At 38.3% G+C, this 15112-nt stretch overlaps 1 long non-coding RNA gene across 2 annotated transcripts in view; it reads right to left on the minus strand.

Moving 5' to 3' along the window:
• Window positions 1-15112, minus strand: part of LOC144251084 (uncharacterized) — a 110468-nt gene that overhangs the window by 35693 nt on the left and 59663 nt on the right. The gene's annotated exons all lie outside the window — the stretch shown is intronic.

Consider the following 15112-nt stretch of genomic DNA (forward strand, 5'->3'; position numbering starts at 1 on the left):
CTTCCTATCTAGGAGGAAATCAAAGGAGTATTGAAGTGTGCCCAAAACCCTAAGATGTGTTAGATTAGTAGTTATAGATTAAGAATACAGGATTTTCTTTAAAAAAAATAAATAAAGTACTAACATGAATTTCTAAGAAAATGTGAGAATCCAAAAAGGTAAACTTGGCTCTCAAAGAGCATTTACTAAGCATTCCACCTCCAGCCACCTCCACCTCCACCTAAGAGCGGAGAGATTGGGCAATCATACTTGCCACTTATTGGTGCAAGGGGAACAGAGGTCAAAGTCCAGACTCCCACAAAGAAGAGATTCTAAAGCCAGCCACATGTAAACCAGTGACCACCACAGTTAACTCAAAATACAAAAATAACCCAGGAAATTCTTGAAACCGCAGTTCTTATCACCTGATTCATACAGATAATATCAGAATTTAAGCTTGAATTAAAGTCCTCCCCAAACACAAATACCCAATAGAGAAACGTAAATCCTCTTTGGAAAACCATACCTTCATCTTAAACCTCATATTATTCCTACAAATAATACTTAAAAGACAATGACCAACACACAGTCAAGATAGTCAAGAATACACACACACATACACAAGACATTACAAAGGAGAAAGAACAGGTCAGGGACACAAAATCTAGAAAGACCTGACTGAACTTATTAAATGTAACAACTATAAAACTACTTTTAAAAATCCATGTACATACTCCACAAAACACAAATGACAAAGGGGGCGGGGAATAATGCAACTCACAGTATAGACAAAGAGCTAATATGCCTAATATATAAAGAAATATTCAAATACCAATAATCCAGTAGAAAAATGGGCAAATGATATGAATACAGAGGTCAAAGAAAAGCAAATGGTTCTTCAAAACTATGAAAAGCATATTCCCGGAGATTACTTAGAAAACTAGGAATGGGACCATCATTTGACCCAACTATCACACTCCTCGATCTATACCCAAAGGGATTAAAATCAGCATAGCCACACCAATAGCAACTCAATTCACAATAGCTAAACTGTGGAAGCAACCTAGAAACCCTTGACAGATGAATGGATAAAGAAACTGTGATATATGTACACAATGGAATATTACTCAGCATTAAAAGAGAAAATTATGACATTTGTAGGTAAATAGGTGGCATTTGAGAATATAATGCTAAGCAAAGTAATCTAATCCCAAAAAACCAAAGGTCAAACATTCTCTCTGATAAGTGGATGTTGATCCATAATAGGGGTGAGCATGGGAAAACTGAAGGAATTTTGATTATGCAGGGGACTGGGGCGGGGGACATGAAAGCAGAAAAGATGGTGGAATGAGATGGACATTATTACCCTAGGTACATGTATGACTGCACATATGGTGTGACGCTACATCATGCACAACCAGAGAAATGAAAAGTTGTACTGCAATTGTGTACAATGAATCAAAATGCATTCTGCTGTCATATATACCTAATTGAAATAAATAAATATTTTTTAAAAAATGGAAGAAAAGCATATTCCTAGTCCTAAAAAGAAAAATTAATAGTATATTGAGAGACCACTTTCTCCTATCTTACTGGCAAAAATCCAGAAGTTTCATAATAGTATTGGTTAAGCTACAGGGCAATAGATCTTCTTAGATATTGCTGAACCAAGGCTAACACATGTAACTTTTGGAGTGGCAAAAATATATGTGTACCCTATGATCTAGAAATTCCATTTTCAGTAATTTATCTTAGAGTTACATCCCTTACTAGTAAAAGGATATCTAATCAAATCTGTGTGTCTTAGCAGCGCTATTTGTAGTGGCAAAAAATTTGAAAACTACCTAAATCAATAGGGGACAAGTTATGAAGTTGGGTTTATATACACAATGAAATAAAACACACTTATGAAAAATAATAAGGAGGTTCCATGTGTACTCATATTAAGTGAAAAACAAAATTAAACATAATGTATTGCAGTTTTACAAATGGAGTAAAAGCATGTGTGTATAACTCAGTGACTAATGAACACGGTGAAAAGGAGATTTTTTTTTCATTATTTACCGTCTAATACTAATTTATTCTGAACAAAGTGAACATATTGCCTATCTAGAAGGAGAGATGGGAAAGGGAAGGAACTGCAAAATTATGCCAGCTACATATGTGAATATACAGAAATTCCACTTTTAAGTATAACCATAACGCATCAATTAAATAATAAATTAATGTAAAAAATCAAGTTTGATGTTATCTGTATGCAACAAGAAACTATTTTTAAATTATAGAAATGGTCTGGGTCTGGGGAATAATCATAACATTTATAAACAAAAAATATAAAAATAAAAAATAAGTTTGTAAAATATAGCTGTGGCAGCAGATTAGACATAGCTGAAGAATAAATTAATGAATTGCAAAATAAGTCTGAAGAAACAAAAATGCAATTCAGAGACAAAAAAATTTTAAAAAAATCAAAAAAGAAGGAGGGGCTGGGATTGTGGCTCAGTGGCAGAGCACTTGCCTCGCATATATGAGGCACTGGGTTCGATCCTCAGCACCACATAAAAATAAATAAACAAATAAAGGTACTGTGTCCATCTACAACTAAAAAAGTATTTAACAAAAAAAGAAGGAAAAAACACAAAAAGAAAGGTCTAGCACACTTTTTTATTAGAGCATTATGATTATACATAATATTTGGTTTTATTTTGACAAAATCTTACATGCAAGGAATCTGATTCCCATCCCACACCGTTTTTTCTTCCTCAGTTCCCTCCTCTACCAATCTTCCTTTTGTTCCTTTATTTATTTGTTTTTATTGGTACTTTCTACATATACCTAAAAGGTGAAACCTTTGGTATATTTATATATGCAAATAATATGATTTTGCCAAAGTCATTCCATATTTCTTTCCCTATCTGATTGCCTATCACTTCCTTCTTCCTACTCTCTCATTCTACTTCTTCTATGCCACTAATCTTCCCTATATTTTTATGATATCTAATTCTGCTACCACCACCTTCTTACCCTTGTTTTGCACTAGAAAGCATTCAACTATTGATTTTTCTGAGTCTGGCTTACTTCACTTAGCATGATATCCTCCATTTCCATTCATTTACCAACAAATGCCATAATTTTGTTCTCTTTTATGGCCGAGTAAAAACACCGCTGTTTATATATATCGCATTTTCTTGATCCATTTATCTATTGATGAGCGTCTGGGTTGATTTCACAATCTGGTTATTGTGAATTGCGCTGCCATAGACCCTGAAGTGGCTATATTGCTATAGTATGCTGATTTTAGATCTTTTGGATAAATACCAAAGAGTAGGATAGCTGGGTCATAATGGTGTTTCCATTCCTAGTTTATTGAGGAATCTCCACACTGCTTTCCAGAGTTATTGCACTGATTTTCAGTCCCACCAATAATGTACCAGTGTACCTTTTCCCCCACATCCTCACCAGCATTTTTTATTGTTTGTATTTTTGATCACTGCTATTCTGACTGAAGTGAGATGAAATTTCAGTGTAGTTTTGATCTGCAAATTCCTGATTTCTAGAGATGTCGAACAGTTTTTCATATATTCATTGGCCACTTGTGTTTCTTCTTTTGAGAAGTTTCTGTTTAGTTCTTTAGCCTGGTTATTGATTGGGTATTGGGCTTTGGGGTGGATTTTTGAGATCTTTATATATTCTGAATATTGATTCCCTGTCAGAAGAGTAGCTGATGAATATTTTTTCCTATTCTGTAGGCCTTTTTTCACACCCATGTTTCCTTTGCTGTACAGAAGCTTTTAAATTGCTTGAAACTCTAGCCAGAGAAATCAGACAAGAGAAGGAAATTATAGGGTTACAAATATGAAAAGAAGTCAAGCTACCTCTGTTTCTTAATGACATGATCCTATATCCAAAATACCAAAAAAAAAAAAAAAAAACAAATACACCAGAAGACTCCTAGAACTGATAAATGAATTCAGCAAAGTAGCAGCATGAATGATCAACACTCCTAAATCAATAGCTTTCCTATACTCCAACAACAAATCAGCTGAAAAAAAGAAGTTAGAAAAACTGTTTCTTTCATAATGACATCAAAAAAAACCTGGAAATTAATTTAGCCAAGTAAGTGAAAGACTCTGCAGTAAAAATTATAGAATATTGAAAAAATAAACTGAAGAAGACCTCAGAAGATGAAAAGACATCCCATGTTCTTGTATAGGCAGAATTAATGTTGTCTAAATGGCCATACTGCAAAAAGCAATGTACAGATTCAATGCAATCCCCATCAAAATACCAACGACAATCTTCACAGAACTAGGGAAAAAAACAGCCTTTGAATTTGTTTAGAAGAATAAGAGACCCATAATAGCCAAAGCAATTCTGAGCAAGAAAAGTGAAGCAGGAGGCACCTTAATACCCAATTTCAAATTATGCTACAAAGCTGTAGGGGGGAAAAAAGCATGATATTGGCATCAAAGTCGACATGAAGACCATTGAAACAGAATAGAAGACACAGAGACAAACCCACAAACTGCAGTCATCTGATACTTAACAAAAGTAGCACACTTTTACTTGGCATCAGGAAAAGACAAGAAAAAGTGGGAGAGAGGCAGTGTTTAAAGGGATCATGTATAAATTTTTTTAATGTTTTGATTTTATTTTTAATTTGTTCTAATTATACATTAATTAGCAGAATGCATTTTGACACATTGTACACAAATGGAGCACAACTCCTCCTTCCTCTGGCTGAACAGTCACACCAGTAGTGTAATCATACACGTATAAAGAGTACTAATGTCTGTCTCATTCCACCATCCTTCCACACCCCACACCTCCTTCTCTCCCCTCACTCCCCTTTGCACAATCCAAATTTCCCTCATTCTACCGGACACCTTCCCCATTATGGATTAGCATCTGCTTATCAGAGAAAACATTTGGCCTTTGGTTTCTTGGGTTTGGCTTATTTTGCTTAGCATGATATTCTCCAGTTCCTTCCAGTTACTGGCAAGTGCATAATTTCATTCTTCTTTAAGGCTGAGTAGTATTTGATTGTGTATATGTACCACATTTTCTTTATCCATTCATCTGCTGAAGCGCATCTAGGTTGGTTCCATAGTTTAGCTACTGTGACTTGAGCTGTTATAAACATTGATTTGGCTGCATCACTGTAGTATGCTGATTTTAAGTCCTTTGGGTATAAACTAAAAAACTGAGATAACTGGGTCAAATGGTGGTTCCATTCCAAGTTTTCTGAGTAATCTCCACACTGCTTTCCATATTGGTAGCACCAATTTGTAGTCCCATCAGCAATGTATGAGTGTACCTTTTTCCCCCGCATCCTTGCCAATAATTATTGTTACTTAAATCTGCATATTTGCATGTTTTTGATACTGAGAAAAAAATCCATCAGTTCGCCTTATGGACCTTGACCTTGCTTCTTGAATTGGTTATTTATCTCATTAGTATTCAAAAATCATTTATTTTCTTAACAAATGTATTGAAAGCTCTTCCTCCCAACTCTGTTCTTAGTTGCTCTCCTTATATCAAAGAAAACATTTGGCATTTGATTTTTAGGGATTGGCTAGCTTCACTTAGCATAATCTGCTCTAATGCCATCCATTTCCCTGCAAATTCTATGATTTTATAATTTTTTAATGCAGAGTAATACTCCATTGTGTATATATGCCACATTTTTTTATCCATTCGTCTATTGAAGGGCATCTAGGTTGGTTCCACAGTCTTGCTATTAACATTAAACAGGGACAAGAGGTGGGAGGGAAAAGAAGAGAGAAGGGAAATTGCATGGAAATGGAAGGAGACCCTCAGGGTTATACAAAATTACATACAAGAGGAAGTGAGGGGAAAGGGGGAAAAAACAAGGGGGAGAAATGAATTACAGTAGATGGGGTAGAGAGAGAAGATGGGAGGGGAGGGGAGGGGGGATAGTAGAGGATAGGAAAGGCAGCAGAATACAACAGACACTAGTATAGAAATATGTAAAACAGTGGATGTGTAACCGATGTGATGCTGCAATCTGTATACGGGGTAAAAATGGGAGTTCATAACCCACTTGAACCAAGTGTGCAATATGATATGTCAAGAACTATGTAATGTTTTGAACAACCAACAATAAAAATTAAAGGGAAAAAAAAGAGGCTTGTGGGAAGCCGGTGGTGGCAGTTGGGCTCTGAGGGAATTCCTGAAGAGCTGTGTGGTGTGGCCTGTGTGTTCTAAAAATAAAGTTCATTTCTGCTTGAAAAAAAAAAATGTATTGAAAGCCATACGTTTCATTCTGAGAACTGGTTAACTGTAATTCCACATTTTTTAAATATAGTGCTTATAATTCTATTGATTTCTCTAATTACTTCTTTTATAACTCATACATTATTTTTAATGGTATTTTTTCTTAAACATTTTCAAAAATATTTGAGGATTGAATTTAGATTCTAGTTCTTTACTAACTGTATTGCGTTGTAGCCAGAGAAGATGGTTGCCTGGCATCAACTCTGAAAATTGTTGAGACAGACTTTTTTTGAGTATAGGGCATATTTTTATTAAGTACAGCATATTCTTGAATAAAAAATGTGTTCTTTGTCAAGTGCAAAATCTTGTGTAAAATTATTAGATCAAAGTTGTCAACTGCATTTTTTAAAATAAGTTTTTTAGAAGTTTGCAACGTTTTCTGAAAGAAATATGTTACATCACCTATCATCGTATGGCATTGTCAATTTCTCCTCTTATTCTCTCAGTTCTTGCTTTAGTAGTTTGGAAATTGTACTTTCTAGGCACACAACCACCATTGATATGACTTCCTGGGGGATCTTTTGTTTCCAATGGAGTGTTTCCTCTTTTTTTTTTCTCCTATTTTTATCCTATATCCTTCTTTGATTGATTTGTGTTTCTTCATGACTTTATTTTAGTAGTTACCTGGCATATATTTTATCATCTCCTGTCTTTCAAGACTTTTGAATCCTTTTTAAAATGTTCTTCTTGAAAATACCAAATAGGTAGGTATTAATGAAATCTGTTCATATCCACCATTTAATTTCTCTGTCCATTCAAATGGTTTATGATTTTTGTGTATTTGAACTTCTTATTGCCATCTTATTGTCTGTGCTGCTCATATATACATATTTTATCCGCTTCTTTTCTCTTAAGGATTTTTTAATTGTTGATGAGCCTTTATTTTTATTTATGTATATGTTTATATTGCAGTGCTGAGAATTGAGTCTAGTGCCAGACAAGAAGTCTCAACTGAGCTACAACCCTCACCCCCTACCCATGATATTTTTACATACACACTTAAATTTGTACTGCCAAACAAATATAAAATTAATCAGCATCTCCATTTCCTATCCAAATAAGACAAAACCTTGGTAATAAATTCCTCCCAAACTTCTGCCAGTCTTAAACCCAAACTCATATGACTAATATTGTGTTACGCTTATGTGGCCTGTAAGCACTCACACTCACACACACACACACACACACACACATTTTTAACTCTCATTATCATTGCAACGATCTTACTTTACAGTGAATAAGCACTTAACTATACCACCATGTTCTACACTTTTTTGTTCACTATTACTTCTTGCATCCTGCTTTTCCTTATGAATTCACTGTTATTTCCTAATTACATTGTTTTGTGTATTTCATGTGTCTTGCAATAATTTTAACATTTAAAAGTATTTGCATGCCTGAAAATGTTATTATTTTGTCTTATTCTTAAATGTTCATTCATCCAGCAAGAATCTTAAATTCACAATATTTTCCCTCAGAACTTTAAAATAGTCTCCATTGTCTTCTTTTGTCTTTTATTTTTTATGAAAACCTTCTGTTTATTAGATCATTGTTTCTTTACCAGTATTACAATTTCTCTCTGGTATGTTTTAGAACTTTCTATTAAGGTTTTGCAGCTTCGTGGCAACATTTCTAAGTGGATTTATAAAATTTACTTATTCATCCCTACTGATGTGAGGGTTTCTTCATTTCTGGAAGGTTCTCAGCTTTCTCTGTGTGACTATTAACTCTATCATCCCCTCTGTAATCATCTGGAACTTCAAGGAAAGGTATTTGGGCCTAATTTTGTGTTCATAATCTCTTAATTTTTCTTTTCTCCTCTTGACTCTGCACCATTTATTAAAACTCTGTTCCATTTTGCTGATTCTTTCTTAAGTTTTATGTGATTTATTATTTAGCCAATCTCATAACAAGTGCCAATTACTGTTTTAGGTTATTTTTCATGTCTGCTTTTTCTGTCTCACCCTTTCTTATTTTTACATCATTTTGCTATGTTCTCCTTTGTCTCTTCAAGCAGCTTTTAAACACACTTCTTTAAATTGACGTCATTCATGTTTTTCCATTCCCTCTTCTCTCTGTTAGGCATTCACTACCGTGGGGGTAAGGGAAGCCTGATTTTCATGGAACCAACTGTCTCACTTCCTGTGTCATTCTTTCCTATGACCTTAGTTCACATCAAAGTTGTCCATGAACTTTCCTTCTCTGGGTCACGGGACTTCTCTGCAAAGTGGTTTATGGATTGCCTCCACGCAAACTCTATTGCAGTCCCTGGTCCTCCATCACTGGAGGAACATAAATCTTGAGTCCAGCCACCCAGTGTTCCAAAGGATTGAAGTTCTGATCACAGATGATTCTAATTTCAGCCAGGTTGGGAGTGCTCAGTTTGCTCTTTGCTGTGACTAAGGTTAGCAGACAGATCCCCAGTCTGTATTCATAAACACGCAGCAATTTTCCAGCCCCTGGTTTCATGGAGAAACTCAATTTGTGTTCAATTTGTCCTCCAAAAGCTTGTTCCCAGTCCCAGACAGGTGTCAGAGGCTCAATATCTGGAGCCATGGCCTGGGGCCAGCTCAGTTCAGCTCTTCTCACTTCTAGAATGTGTCTCCTTGGTCTTTGTACCTTTAAAAAGTATTTTTTAAACATTTTAATCAGAATTTCTTGACATTTGGAACAGAAAAAGTGATTTGCTATGTTTAATCTACCAATTTGACTAGAAGTCAAGAACTCTTTAAAAGAAATATTCCATTTTATTTTAAGTCTTGAAACTTCTCTATCCCTCTGTGTCCCAGCTTGACACAGAAACATGTGCGTGGAACTGAGGTCTGGTGTCAGCTCCAGCCCATTCACATGGGAGTCGAGGAGCCTCTGGGAGAGTCCAACTGTCGTTCACTAGTAGCATTCAGAACGTTAAAGAAAAAGCTGAAGCAAACAGCAATAAATACATTAGAAAATAAATTGTGGTGTGGATTTTAGGAACGCAGACTGGATCAGTAACTTTTTTGACAAGTGTAGCGCTGGAAAACAAAATGTTGTCTACATTTAAAGAGATAAAAATCTGTTAGGCCAAGCCACCAAGCAGCAATCCCCTCGAGGACAGTGACTTCAGAGGAGATGCCAGTTCCCTGTAAGCAAAAGCAAGGCAAAGCACAGAGCAGAGGTTTTCCAGTAAGCAGAAAGAAGTGGAGACTGGCAAGACTGGAACAGCTCCTTTCGAAGCGGAAGGTGCACTGACCAGCACCTAGCTTGCATGAGCTCTAGCTAGACAGATGTTGCCTGGCTGTAATGAGACTGAGAGAATTAGGGTGAAAGAGGTACTGGGCATGCAGCTTGTAACAAGGACAGAGGTAAATGGCAAAAATGCCCCATGGGGGTAAAGAGCAGGTGAAGTAGAACCAAGTGACAGTAGAGATGGGCGACAGCCTAGACAGCTCTGGGAGCCCACAGGAGACACTCTGACTGCGTGAAGTCCCAGTTCTGTGTAAATGGGAGCCTTTCCACCAGACAGATTTAATTCCAGATTACAAAACGCCCTGAGATCAAGGAAGGCCTAATAACACTTGGTGGAGAATTTCAGTAAAATGAAAGAAACATTCGCAGATTTTTAGAAGAGGTGACAAACAGAAGCTGAAATAATAACAACAGGGAGGACCCGGAAATTAGACACATCCACACTACCCTCCTGCACGGTCACAGCCACTGTGCCAGGAAGGTTCGGTGATCTTGTCTTTGTAAACAAGGAATTGAAACTTGAAGTTGATAAATGAAGGTGACCGGTTCAGAGGCATCAGAATCTGAACTCATAACCACCTTATTCCAAAGCCAATGCGCCTTTGACCCTATTTCCTGTGTCATTTCCCCCGGGGAAATATCTATGTTATACCTACGTATACGTTTTCTTGTTTATTGTCATGCCAGTGAGTTAGGAGTGCCGCAGCCCGGCTGCAGCAAAATAACCGGGGGTGGGGGGTGACGAGCAACTTGTGTAGATCGACACAGCAGGAGTGGGAGCCCTTTATTGTAGGACAGGAGGGGTATATATACCTTCCACACAGCTTATCTAATTAGCATAAACTAGATACAGCAGTCAACCAATCAGGAATCTGCACACTTAATGGCTCGCTGGCGTGACTTCTCAAACCACTCCCTCTGGCAAAATGCCAGGCGCCATCCTGACTTGTTGACAGACTCTGAATTTTGCAATCACATCCATCTTATGTTTTTTATACTGTGGATAGAAATATGAAACAAGGCATTTCTTTGGCAGTGAGCTTAGGAAGTACACTTTATGGTAATTTATTTGCCTTTTGTTCCCCATCTTTTCTCTGACATCCACCTCATGTGAGTTCCTTGGGGACAAGTATTTTGACCCCCTACTCTTATGTCTCTAGCACCTTGTAGTCTCCTCTCCCAATGTGAGAATTTGAAAATATTCTATGAATGAATAAATGATCAGGGGAAGTATTTGTGTAACCCAGTAATTACTGAAGGAGGTTATTTGTTAGAATATCTAGTTATCACTTAAATGCTGGGAGTTACTGAATTCCCTTTACTTGGTATATGATTTTTCCAACCCTTTCAGATTTAATGCATTTTGTGCATATACATCTGATAACGAAGGGTTTAACTTTTCTTTCATCCTTGAATGACAGTTCTCAAGTGGAAGAGACTTTCTTTATAAGGTAGTCAAGCTAGGCCTTTTACCATTGATAAAATCTTGATTTAAAAATTCTGGAGAGTTAAATGATCTGCTGAGACTTACAGGGATAGATAAGAAAGGAGTTAGAGCAAGAATTCAGGTCTTGGACTTCCCAGCATGGGGTTCAGTCTATCTCCCAATTACGAATCTCCCAGTATTCTCCATTCCCCACAGAAAACTCGTCTGTCCCTCGGACGGAGTGCAATAAATATTCATTAGATTCAATTTAATGTCCCAGCACACACACAGGAGGAAGACCATGTTCTGCCAGTAGGAATTTAACCTGCAATTGTCAAAATAAGGGCTAGGGTTGTGGCTCAGTGTTAGAGCACTTGCCTAGCATGTGTGAGGCCCTGGGTTGTGGCTCAGTGTTAGAGCACTTGCCTAGCATGTGTGAGGCCCTGGTTTCGATCCTCAGCACCACATAAAAATAAATAAATAAAATATTGTGTCCAACTACAACTAAAAAATAAGTACTTGAAAAAAATTGCCAAAATAATATTAGAATCACTTGCACAAGTGAACACACATAGACACATATACATAGCGAGCCAATATTTCAGTATCCAGCTGCTGACGATTTGTGATCATGGAAATGTTTCATTGTCTGAAGCTTCGCTTTTGAGCAACAAAAAATAAATAAATAGATCTTTTTTCTCTGCACGTTTCCTGAAGTGGAACAGCAGGGATGAGAGGAGGATCGCCAGTCTCTCTAATGATCCCCTGGAGAGGTTTGGTTCTGGCGACAGTGCCCTCCTAATAAAAGCAGCACCCAGACCTGCCCACCACTCGGCACGTGTCACTGGAGTTGGGTAGCCCCACAGGCTCTTTTCCAATCTTGACCTTGCCCTTCTGGCCTGTGGGCTCAGAAGGTGAAGACCAGGGGTTTGGCAAGCAGGATGCTCCAGTCTGCCTCATGCTGTCCGGGAGTGCAGTGTCAGCCCCAGGGAAGACCAAGTCTCTGAGCTAAGTAATGACCACAGAGAACTTGCCCCTGCAGAATACAGAAATGAGCACCAGTCAGCTCATTCCAGAATGAATACTGGAGAAAGAGCCACAGTCAAACGTTATTGACTAGCTGGTCTACTTCAATCATTCTGCAAACTCTCCCTCTGTACGATTTCATTATAAAGTCTCTTTTCATGCAATATTTTAAACAAAATCTTAACAAGTTTCCATTAAACTTGAATAATAGCATAATATATTTCCATTAACTCTTATTTTATCCATGCTCATAGTTGCAACTCATTTAGTGTGTGCTATAGGGAATATATAACTAATAACATCTGGTTTGCTCTTTGGGGTTAAGAATTCAGAACATTAAAAACAGAGATCATTTTACTCCCCTGGGGTCAAGGTCTAGGCTAAGAATGTTTTCAAGAGTGGAAAGTAAACTAATCAGAAAAATAGGCCAATTTTCCTTCTGCCACCCAAGCATCCCTAAATAGAATGAAGTTTTACTTAAGGGTTTGGTATACAATTTCAATAGAAATCACTTTGCTTATCCGGTGGGTTCTTTTACTACATGCTCTCTACACAAAGACTGGTGAAGTGGTGTGGAAGAGACCAGCAGATGGTGGGGAAGTTTCCCTGGTGGGCTCTGTAGGAAAACAACCACCATAGAATGGATTGACACCTTTGTATGTGAATCTAGGTCTCTCCAGCGAGGAGAAAAGAACAAATCTCTACTGATATCAAAAGCAGTGACCAAGGCAAAAAGGTCATAAAGGGGCTTTATATCCCAAATCCAGATCTGGGGCAACTGAAACAGTGAAGCAGATAGTGAGCTACTAATAGCAGGACTGTGTATGGACACCCTTTGATTCACAGGCATTTAGATCAAATTGGCCCGCATGGGGGGAGCATGCACTGAGAAAAGTCTAGTAAGGATGTCTGCTCATGGAGCATCTACTCCCATCATCTGTCCACCACCAAGCTCCTCCTCATCTCCTTGGCAAGGAACAGGTGAAGAGAAAGGGGAACAGAGAGCTGGGGTGATGCAGATTTGATGCAAACAGAGGGATGTTTATGAAATCCAGCATCCCAACAAGCATGGATATTAAGTTCCATGAGCAAAGCAGACACACATTGCAGCACACTTCAAAAATATATGGGAATGAAAAAGTAAGATGAGGAACAATGTGTGTTCATATGTGTAGTGCATTCATCTGAGATCACATTTTTTATAAAAATAGATGTTAATTTTAAAATTATTTGTATAATAATTTGTATTTGTACAATAATGTGTATTGGGGTGCACCTATAGGTGTGTATTGGTAAATGGACAGAAACTCTTAGAGAAAGGAGAGAGGAATGCAAACCAGTCAGCTAACATGGGTTCCCAGAGGATAGCAGAAAGGTGTGTGGGGGGGTGCACACATCTGCACGCACATGCATGCACACATGTCCACATACTCTCAAGTGCACACACATGTGTGCATGTGCATCCACATGCACAGGTCCATGCACACATGTGTATGTGCACACTCACTTCCATTTGTTCATGCACACCTCACTATAAATAAATAGATCGACTGGTATGAATTATAGATGTGCATATATATATCTGCATAAAGCAAAGCATGAAAAAGGTTCATTAAAAATGCCTAGTGGTGACTATCTCAGAGGGTGGATTTGCTTTCTTCCTCATACATTCCCAGCATTGTTTGAATATTTAATAGTGCACAAATGATATATGAATACTCACATACTATTTGCATAATTACAAGAAAAAAGTACTTTCATTGTGAAAAGCCTTGCCCCTGAAATGTCACCGTTTCAAAGCACTAAAGAAGTAGCTGCCAAACGTAATGCAGAGCCATGTGCCTCCGGTGTACCAACTTCCCCCACAGTCAAAATGCAAATGTCTTCTATCTCCCTCCCTCGCTCCCTCCAATCCCAAACACACCTTTTATCAGCCTCAAAGTTTCATCTATAATGTGAAATTCCTTATATGCTGAAGCAAATATCTATACCTGAGTAAATACAGCGGCACACGCTAATGTTTCTCATTCAGCAAAGTGGGATCAGTTCCAGAAGTCCCCTCTCCCCTCCCCTCCCCCCTTCACGCTCACCCTTGCCCTTCCCTGCTATAATTCCTTCCTGGCACTGTTAACCCTGGTGGTTCTGTTCTGACCAGTCTTTTTTTTTTTTTTAATTGTAGATGGACACAATGCCTTTATTTATTTATTTATTTATTTATTTATTTATTTATTTATTTATTTATTTATATGTGGTGCTGAGAATCAAACCCAGTGCCTCGCACATACTAGGCAAGTGCTCTACCACTGAGCCACAACCCCAGCCTCTGACCAGTCTTAAACACCCACATTTTGTTTTTAATGCAATATTTATCTTGATATCTCTGTGTTTTCAAGAATTTCTTAATTTTCTCATTATTAACTCTTTATCTATGTGTCTCCTCCTTAGGAACCTTAAGGATTGAATTGCGTCTCCTCAAAAGGCTAAGCTGGCTGAAACACTGATTCTCAGGACCTCCAGGTATGACTGTATTTGGAGACAGCACCTTTAAAGAGTTAAAATGAGGTCTCTAGTGTTTCCAAATCCACTCAGACTGGTGTCCTTACAAGAGGAGGAAATCTGTTCACACAGAGATGGCAGGAGGCACACACAGAGGAAAGACTGAGTGCACAGCCAGGAGGCAGTGTGTCCTGCACGTCAAGGAGAGGGGGCCTCCCCAGAAACCCACTCCGCACACACCTTGATCTTGGACTTTCAGCCTCTAGAACCGTGAGAAGACGCATTTCAGTGGGCAAAGCCACACAGGCTGTCGTATTTTCTTAATGGCCACCAGAGCAAACTAATGCAGGTACCCATGTCTCCCAAGCATACCTTTTATCACTTCTCCAGTCACCTTCATCTGAGCCACCAGGCTCCAGCGCCCACCCACAGCAGGGCGTGCCCACCCATCTCCAGGCCACCAGCCCCACCCAACGCCGCGGCTAATCATCAGGCAGAGGTTGCGAACCATAAATCAGGCTTAGCACTCCGCTGGCCTCCAATTTCACTTAGGATACACTCTGAACTCCTTCACCCGTCCTGGATTTCTATGTGGTCATTCCTCCATGAACTTGCACCACCACCCCCAGGACTACACTCAGCCATGCCATCTGTTTCCCT

The sequence above is a fragment of the Urocitellus parryii genome, chromosome Y (assembly GCF_045843805.1).
Source record: "Urocitellus parryii isolate mUroPar1 chromosome Y, mUroPar1.hap1, whole genome shotgun sequence".
Taxonomy (NCBI): Eukaryota; Metazoa; Chordata; class Mammalia; order Rodentia; family Sciuridae; genus Urocitellus; species Urocitellus parryii.